Source organism: Gopherus flavomarginatus, chromosome 21 (genome assembly GCF_025201925.1).
Source record: "Gopherus flavomarginatus isolate rGopFla2 chromosome 21, rGopFla2.mat.asm, whole genome shotgun sequence".
NCBI lineage: Eukaryota > Metazoa > Chordata > Testudines > Testudinidae > Gopherus > Gopherus flavomarginatus.
Window position 1 is genome coordinate 23458367 of NC_066637.1, and position 9440 is coordinate 23467806.

Here is a 9440-nt window from a genome sequence, read left to right on the forward strand (position 1 = left end):
ACACTGCCTGGCCTGTCAGTGCAGCTAACTTGGAGCTTTGGCCTCTCCCCATTGTCCCTGGGGACTGTCAGTCTCAGGGTCCTGATTTCCCATTGATCCTTCCCCCTTCTATTGGTGCTGGGAACTAGCCAACCAACCCCCCCCCACACACACACACTAAGTTTTAGTAAAGGACCAAGAGTCCCCTTATACAAGCCACCTCATGAGGGTCACCGATGTGCAGAGAAGGCAGCACAAGCTGGTCCCATGGTGCAATGGGCAGCGCTCAGGACTCTGTATCCTGTAATCTGAGTTCAAATCTCAGTGGGACCTTGTGTTGGCTTGTGGTCATAGGCGGCAGGTTATATACATGTGTGGTGCTCGTGCTCCAGGAACATTCAGGGTTGGGGGCCCTGCTCCAGCAATATTTGGAGTTGGGTCTCTTCCCCTGGCCCCTGCCTGGCACCCCTCCCCTCTGCTGTGGTGCAACCCTGCCTGACAAAAAGCAGCATGTGCCTGTCCCCTGCCTGCTCCTGCTGCTGGAGTAGAGGGATTCTGGGCAGAACTGCTGCCCAGAGTCCTAGTGCAGGCTGCCCTCAGCCTTTCCAACACCCCCAACCCTGAGCTCCCTCTGAACCCTGATACTCTGCCCCAGTCCTGAGCCCCCTCCTGCATCATGAATCCCTCATCCTCAGCCCTACGCTCCCTCCCAGAGGGTGCACCCCTTCCCACACACTCCTTCCCACCCCCAGAGCCTGCACCTCTCACCCCTTCCTACAACCCTGCCGGAGCCTGCACCCAGCACCCAAACTCCATCCTAAAGCCTGAATCCTGCACCCTAATCCCCCCCAAACCCCCTCCCAGAGCCTTAGGCAGGTGGGGGTGGAGTTTGGGGGCGGGTTCTGGGCAACACCAAAATTTCTACAAACTTGCCACCCACCCATGCTTGTGGTAATGCCCCAGAGCTCAACTCCCCTGTCTCCAGCTGTGTAAGAGTGAATCTTTCACCTCCTGCTGGGTGACTCACACCTCCTAGAGCCAGGTCTTTGGCAGGGATGGCCACAATGGGTTAGGGCTCTAGAACTTGCTACCCTGATAGTTGGGATTCTTGCTGCTGCACCTGATGTTCACAAGCTTGGCCCTTGTGCTTCCTACCACACGTTTCCTCTGGCCCACATGGCACTTGAAGAAAGGAGTGCCAGGGCTGGGATTAATAGTCAGGGCTTGGCAGGAGGGAGGAAGAGTCCCAGGCTGGAGTCCCACACACCTTCCCTCCTCCGGACACCTAGAGCAGAGGCAGCCCAGCTCTGTCCGCTGGATACCTCAGCAGAGTAGGTGAGTTCATGTAAATACAGTCTGGTCCCAAAGCCTCCTCCCAACCCTGGTCATCAGTAGCTGCCAGGGGAGAGCTCATTCACACCTCGCTTACAAATCATCATTTGAAATTCTAAGGTTGGCCAACACTGCCGAAGCCAATGCACCAACATTGTCAGCAAACACAACAGCTGGGTGAGGAAACCCGGCTTTGTCCAGACTTTCCAAACCTATTTGACTTTCTCAGGTACAAGTAGTTTTCAGACGTTGTATCTGCTTTTAAAGTGTGTTAACGTTTCAATTTCCATTCAAATTTGCAACCAATGACAACATTGGCAGAGCTGCATGTAACTACCTGACCACTGAGGGAGGGGGTGTTGGGGACAATCGGGGAAGGGGGTGTACAGCCCCCTGGCTGTGGGGCGTATAGGGAATGCCCAGAGTCACTGAATTGAGTCTCCTACTGCAGCACCTCAGTAGGTTACATCAGAGAGGAGCTGCAGGGTCTAGGCAGTGGGATGCCTGTGCCTTTAAGAGCCCAGCCCTGGGAAGTCCATGCTGAGAGGTGCTGCCTGTGAGAGGGGAAATAAAAAAGCCCTCTGCTCCCCCCACCCATGTTTGCAAACACTGGAGTCTCAGCCCACCGGGATAACTGTTCCCCCTCGGCCCCTGCCTGTGCCGGGGTTTAACCCTCTGGCAGCGCCTCCCTCCGGGCTTAACTCCGGCTGCTTCCCACCTCCCTGACTTTGCCTTCAGTCTCTCTCCTAACTCTGCCTCCAGCTGCTTGACCCCCGATCAGTCAATTTCCACCCCCTACTCAGACCCTGGCCACCTACTCCTCTGATTTGCCCTCCTTTGCCCCTTTTTAATCCCTGTAAAAAGTAGTCGATGCTGTGTCTCATTCTCTGGAGGGAGGGCTGGGCGCCTGGCCCCTGACTGCGCAGTGCTCAAAGTGCCCCATGATCTTGAGGATGTTTGCTGAGTGCTGCAAGGTCACCCGAAGGGGGAGAGAGACACGGTTAGGAGGTGATGCAGCCAAGGGTGCCTCACCCAACACTGAGATGCAGCCACCTCTGGGGTGATTTACACAAGTCAGCAAATGAATATGGAACAAGAAACACATTGAAAGGATCGAGGCAGCTGCAGGAGGTGGAGAAAACCAGAAAAAGCAGTAGCCCTGGATCCCAGCCCTGTCCCTCCCCCACTCTACCCCCTAATCTCCACTCCCCTCCCATATTTGAGGGGAGAACCCAGGAGTCCTGGTCCCCAGCCTTGCTCACCCCCATATTTTGATATGGCTCCATCCAACAGCTGCCCCCACAATTGCAGGGCAGTGCCATGGGGCACACCGGGGCCTCCCTGTTTGCACAGGATGGGCAATGCCAGTGCTCCAGGATGGGGAGAGATGATGCTAAGGGAGAAGCAAGCAGCAGACAGCTCCCATGACAGAGAAAGAAATGCTAGGGGGTGCTGTGCTGCAAGGAGTGAATGGGGTTGGCAGGGAATGGGAGGATCTTCCCTCACAGCAGGTGCGTCTGTCTCCCTCCCAATTCCTCCCCAGCCCTACCCCAGCCCAGGCTAATCCCAGCCCAGCTACCAGGATTAAATTTGGCCTGGATTCCCCAGCTGCTGGGGGTGGGGCATGGGGCTGGGAAGAATGAGCCTCTACTCCTCCTTCCCAAGACACAGTTGCATGGGCACAGACCAAAGGAGCCTGCAGCACTGTTGCCTAGAGGAAACTGAGGCACCAGCCACTGACAGACACATCATGGCTCTCCTCATCCTCATCCTCTTTTCCATATACAACCTGGCCAGGGGAGGGGGGGTAAACTCAAGGCAGTTGCATAGTTAACCTGTGGAACTCCTTGCAAGAGGATGTTGTGAAGGGCAAGATTATAACAGGGTTCAAAAAAGAACTAGATAAGTTTATGGTGGATAGATCCATCAAGGGCTATTAGCCAGGGTGGGCAGGGATGGTGCCTGTAGCCTCTGTTTGTCAGAAGCTGGGAATGGGCAACAGGGGATGGATCGCTTGATGATTCCCTGCTCTGTTCATTCCCTCTGGGGCACCTGGCACTGGCCACTGTCAGAAGACAGGAGGATACTGGGCTAGGTGGACTTTGCGTCTGAACCAGTCTGGCCGCTCTTATGCCTCCCTTGGAACAGCAGTGACCCCCAGTGGGCAGTCAGAGTAATGCACAGAAGGTGTTTCCCTTGGAGCAGCAGTGACACCTCGTGGTCATTCAAGGTAATGCACAGAAGGTGTTTCCCTTGATACAGCACTGACACCCACTGGTCAGGTGGCGTAATGCACAGCGTGTGTCTGCCCTCTACAAGCAGTGACACCCACGGACCAGTCACGGTAATGCACAGAGTGTGTTTCCCACCAATCTGGGTAAGGCACAGAGCATGTTTCCCATGGAGCAGCAGTGACACTCAGTGACCTGCAGGGGTGACATCAGATTCTTCTCCTTTAGTGGGGGACTGAGGCTACATCTACACTACAGGATAAATTCGAATTAGCTTAAACCGATTTTATAAAACAGATATTATAAAGTCGATTGTGACCATCCACACTAGGCACATGAATTCGGTGGTGTGCGTCCATGGTCCGAGGCTAGCGTCAATTTCTGGAGTGGTGCACTGTGGGTAGCTACTGTAAAATAATGAGGCCAATAACGTTGATTTGCGTCCACACTAATCCTAATCCGATATAGTAATATCGATTTCAGCGTTACTCCTCTCGTTTTGTAGGAGTACAGAAATCAATTTAAAGAGCCCTTTAAATTGATATAAAGAGCAGTGTAGTGTGGACGGGTGCAGTGTTAAATCGATTTAACGCTGTTAAAATCAGTTTAACAGCGTAGTGTAGACCAGGCCTGAGATGGGCTAGACAAAAAAAATTGGGGAGCTGAGTCCTCCATCACCTGGCCTCACCCTTCACGGGGGCCATGCCTCTGTTCCTTCTCAGTTAAAGGCCAGGTTCATCTCCTCTCCCCTCGGCTAGGGTTTACAGCAATACAAACTTTATTAAAATAAAATAGTAAACACAGTTTACTTAAAATATTCTAAATCTGTCCAAATTTTAGTACTGAATGAAAAGTTCTCTTAAAGATCCCATCAGTAACCAAAACCTAAATGAAAAATTGAAACCAAAAACAAGGCTTAATTTAAAACCCAAACATTAAGAAAAACTTTGTTTGTAAAAATAAAAACTAACAAATGCTGTAAATTAATAATTTCAACATTTTATCAAAAAAGTGTGCTACAGCAGAATGATAAAATAACATCAAATAAATAAGCATGACCTCTAAAACCTCCTATAAAGGAATTGAATCCTTGAATACTGGTCAAATCGTAATAAAATATGCAGAACTATGTCAAAACTGGTGTTGCAAGTCAGCCATTTGAATCCAGCAAATGTCAATTAAAAGCTCCATTCCAACTAAAAAAAACAAAACAACCCAATAAACCAAAATGGTCACAGCCTGAAACAAACCTACACAGAAGCAAATTAAACCTGTACCAACACTGGAACAAACGATGTAAATTTCTAATTCTAACTTCTTGTTTCTCCCAGGAGGAAGGTGTTTTGCACCCCAGTAACCAGGCTGTCACTGCAGCTTTTCTTTCACTAAATAAGATTTGTACCAAATATAAATTGCCCTCCAATTTCTCTAAGAGAAATTGAAATTGTATCTTTGCACTAATATCCCAAGTGTGCAAGTCCATCCCCTCAGAGCAGCCCCACACCCTGAGGCCAGGGGAGAATCCCAACTGGTTTGTGCATTTGTAACCCTGGGGCCTGAAGCTGATGAGAGAAAGGGAAATGATCCATCTTGGAGCTTTCTGATACCAGCTGCGAGGAGCACAGGGATTTGACTGAGTGACATCCTGGCTAATTTTCACCTTGTTCTGTGCCAGCAGGCTCCGCTGGAGAGCTCGGGAGTGACTTGACCATGGCAGCACCCTATTTACATATTAAAAGCTGGCATTTTGGGGTCAATGAGGTAAAATGTGAGTACTTTTGGGGTTGGGACCCACATGAGAAGGGATGTGGACAAACTGGAGAGAGTGCAGAAGGGGGCAATAAAAATGATTAGGAGACTGAGACACATGACTTACGAGAACCTAGAGGCCATATCCTGTATGTTAAGCTAAGGCAAAGTTAGCATATCTATATTGTGACCTTTTACTCAGAGAGGAAAATCGACCTCTCTCATGTTACTTAAATAGATAAGTACCCATGCCTGTCCAAGACCTTTACTTAGACCAATCGACAATGGAGAATGGCATAGAGTTTTATTCAGTGTTGTACCCACAGATTTAACAGGTACACTACAAGGTAACTTGTGTGCATATGTACATGTCATGAACAAGCACAAACATACTAGTCTATGAAGTAAATGTACCCAAATGTTTTGTGGGTGAGGAATGAAATTTGGGCATAGGAGGAAGGATTTCCGGCCCTTGTGCCCTATAAAAGAGGTAAGCCACCTCGCTAGAGCACTTTGCTCTATCATTGTGACTTACGTCCTCCACTCTCTCTCTATGTACTAGCAGTAGGCTGTACTTGTTCTGAAACTTTAAGTTTCAAGGGAACTAGGCTAAGTTCGGTTTCCCTACGTTTTTAGTCTTTGTTTATTAGGTTTTGATTTTAAGTTTAACATATTCAAGTAAACCCTAAGTAACACTAGCTTTCCCTAAGCACAGCATCTTTCACTTAAGAATTGAGAAACCTGAACTGCAAGGCTGGTCCTGTGTCTCTTACCACTAGGTTATCAAGGAAGGCTGTGAGTATATTAACCAAAACTTTGTTGTATATAATGCCATATGTATCTTTTGAACAGCAGTAATGCAAATGTAACTTTGTAACTCAATTAAATTAAATAACATGTAAGCTAATCAATTAAATTTTCATCAAATTATCCAAATTAATATTATTAGTACACCCTATATCAGGCTACATGGGACAGAGAGTTGGAATGCAGAGGGATGAAGGCACTGGCTCTGGGGGTGCAGACTCTGGGGTGGGGTTAGAATGAGACATTCAGGGCGCAGTAGAGAGCTCAGGGTTAGGATAGAGAATTGGGCTGTGAATGCTCTGGAATGAGGCCAGGAAAGAGAAAATTGAGATGCAAGAGAGAAGTCAAGCTAGAGCAAAAAGTAGAGAAGAAGTGTGCAATTTGAGCTGCAGAGGGAAGAAAAAAGCCTCTGCCTGTCCCCTTTCACCAAAGCATCTAAGAACCAGATGAAAGACAGCTTTTCCCCACTGCAACAACAATTCCAGTTGACCTGGACTGAGGAAGGAAATCTTCTCCTCTGCAGCACTAGCAGACCTGGACTGAGTCACAACCACACCACACTCTGGTGTTCCTGGACTGGGACATGGGAGGGGCTCCTCTCTTCTCCATTTGGGACATGGTGGGATGAGAGAAGTGACAGAGCTTTACGGGAAATAATAATTTGCCTGATTCATGTGCCAGTCCAAGTCCTTGTTAACCCAAACAAGCTGTTTATCCTGCATGCTGATGCCAGTTTGGAGGGTCTGGGAGCAGTCCCGTACCAGGAAGTGGAAGGAAATGTAAATCTGTAGGCATTGCCAGCTGAGGACTGTCTGATAGCGAAACTCGCTATCCCACCACCAGCAGCAGTTCTTGGTCTTGAAATGGGCCATCACTGAGAAATTTCGAGACTACTTGTGTGGTGCTCAGTTTCAGGTGTGGACAGAGAACAATCCACTGACTTATGTGTTAACAAGGGCTAAGCTGGATGCTACAAGGCAGAGATGGGTGGCTACTTTTGCTAGCCATAACTTCACCTTCAATATCAATGTGTTGGTATAACAGGGAATGTGATTTATCAGGACCACCAATTCTTGGCTAGGGGGAGGATGTAAGCAAGGTGAGAATGAACTTTACCCTGACATCTGTTGGTGATCTGTTGTAAAGGCCTTTTGTTGCTGATATGCATGCTCACACCCACCCCGCATTGCATGATGGGGGTGCATGTCCAAAGGGTTATTTCAGCTGCTGTGGGATCCCCGGTCTCTTTCTTATTAGGGCAGGGGTAATAAAGTACAGTTATTCTGGTGATATGAATCAAAGACAGTAGAACGGAACTTAGCAGTTCATGATTTCGGGACTCACCCGAACCTACATAACTCTCGTTAGGCAAGGGACATGGGTTCCAAAGGATAGTGAAATAAGAGAGATTGAAAAGGAATATTTGTATTTAGCAGCATGCTTTTCTTGTGAAATGTTTAAATGCACATTTTATGTCCTTTGTATCTCTCTAGTTTAAAAATAGAGTTTTTTATCATTCTAATTCATATTTGGATCAATACCACAGATAAAAAATGATTAATGACTAAATGCAATTTTTAGACATACATAAGCTGCTGGGCTTTGATCTCATTTCCACACTGAAAGTTTTAAACAACTCCATAGTTGGGGAAAATGCTTCTTTCCCCTCAGACAACAAGAAAATTTTGCAGATTGGACTGTGGGAAGTCAGCTGTGGGACACGAAATACCTCTGCAACCAGATTCTTAGTCACAGGTCAGCGGGTGGGTTTATGTAAATTCTGGACTCTGGGGCCAGAGCTAGGGGAGGGACTCCACAACTTTTGTGGCACATGCATCACCTCTGCAATCAACCTTTGCTACGTCACTCCATAACATCACACACAGAGCAGCCTTTCACCTCTCAGAACCAAAACATATCCTGAAAGTATCAGAGGGGTAGCCGTGTTAGTCTGGATCTGTAAAAGCAGCAAAGAATCCTGTGGCACCTTATAGACTAACAGACGTTTTGGAGCATGAGCTTTCATGGGTGAATACCCACTTCGTCAGATGCATGTAGTGGAAATTTCCAGGGGCAGGTATATATATGTAGGCAAGCTAGAGATAATGAGGTTAGTTCAATCAGGGAGGATGAAGCCCTGCTCTAGCAGTTGAGGCGTGAAAACCAAGGGAGGAGAAACTGGTTTTGTAGTTGGCAAGCCATTCACAGTCTTTGTTTAATCCTGAGCTGATGGTGTCAAATTTGCAGATGAACTGAAGCTCAGCAGTTTCTCTTTGAAGTCTGGTCCTGAAGTTTTTTTGCTGCAGGATGGCCACCTTAAGGTCTGCTATAGTGTGGCCAGGGAGGTTGAAGTGTTCTCCTACAGGTTTTTGTATATTGCCATTCCTAATATCTGATTTGTCTCCGTTTATCTTTTTCCGTAGTGACTGTCCAGTTTGGCCGATGTACATAGCAAAGGGGCATTGCTGCCATATGATGGCGTATATTACATTGGGGACGTGCAGATGAATGAACCGGTGATGGTGTGGCTGATCTGGTTAGGTCCTGTGATGGTATCGCTGGTGTAGATATGTGGGCAGAGTTGGCATCGAGGTTTGTTGCATGGATTGGTTCTTGAGCTAGAGTTACTATGGTGCGGTGTGCAGTTACTGGTGAGAATATGTTTCAGGTTGGCAGGTTGCCTGTGGGCGAGGACCGGCCTGCCACGCAAGTCCCTGATGATGCGTTGGATAGGTTTTAGCTGGGGACTGTATGTGATGGCTAGTGGAGACCTGTTGGTTTCTTTCTTGGGTTTGTCTTGCAGTAGGAGGCTTCTGGGTACACGTCTGGCTCCGTTGATCTGTTTCCTTATTTCCTCGTGCAGGTATTTTAGTTTTGAGAATGCTTGGTGGAGATTTTGTAGGTGTTGGTCTCTGTCTGAGGGGTTAGAGCAGATGCGGTTGTACCTCAGTGCTTGGCTGTAGACAATGGATCATGTGATGTGTCCGGGATGGAAGCTGGAGGCATGAAGGTAGGCATAGCGGTCGGTAGGTTTTCGGTATAGGGTGGTAGTAATGTGACCATCACTTATTTGCACCGTGGTGTCTAGGAAGTGGACCTCCTGTGTAGATTGGTCCAGGCCGAGGCTGATGGTGGGGTGGAAGCTGTTGAAATCGTGGTGGAATTTATCCAGAGACTCCTTCCCATGGGTCAAGATGATGAAGATGTCATCAATGTAGCGTAGGTAGAGAAGGGGGCGTGAGTGGACGAGAGCTGAGGAAGCGTTGTTCCAGGTCGGCCATAAAAATATTGGCATATTGTGGGGCCATGCGGGTGCCCATAACGGTGCCCCTGATCTGGAGA

The 9440-nt window shown here is 48.1% G+C and overlaps 1 non-coding gene across 1 annotated transcript; it reads left to right on the forward strand.

Moving 5' to 3' along the window:
• The first annotated feature begins 240 nt into the window (after positions 1–240).
• On the forward strand, positions 241–312 carry TRNAQ-CUG (transfer RNA glutamine (anticodon CUG)). The gene has a single exon. It is a non-coding gene; the product is annotated as a tRNA-Gln (tRNA).
• Positions 313–9440: the final 9128 nt, after the last annotated feature.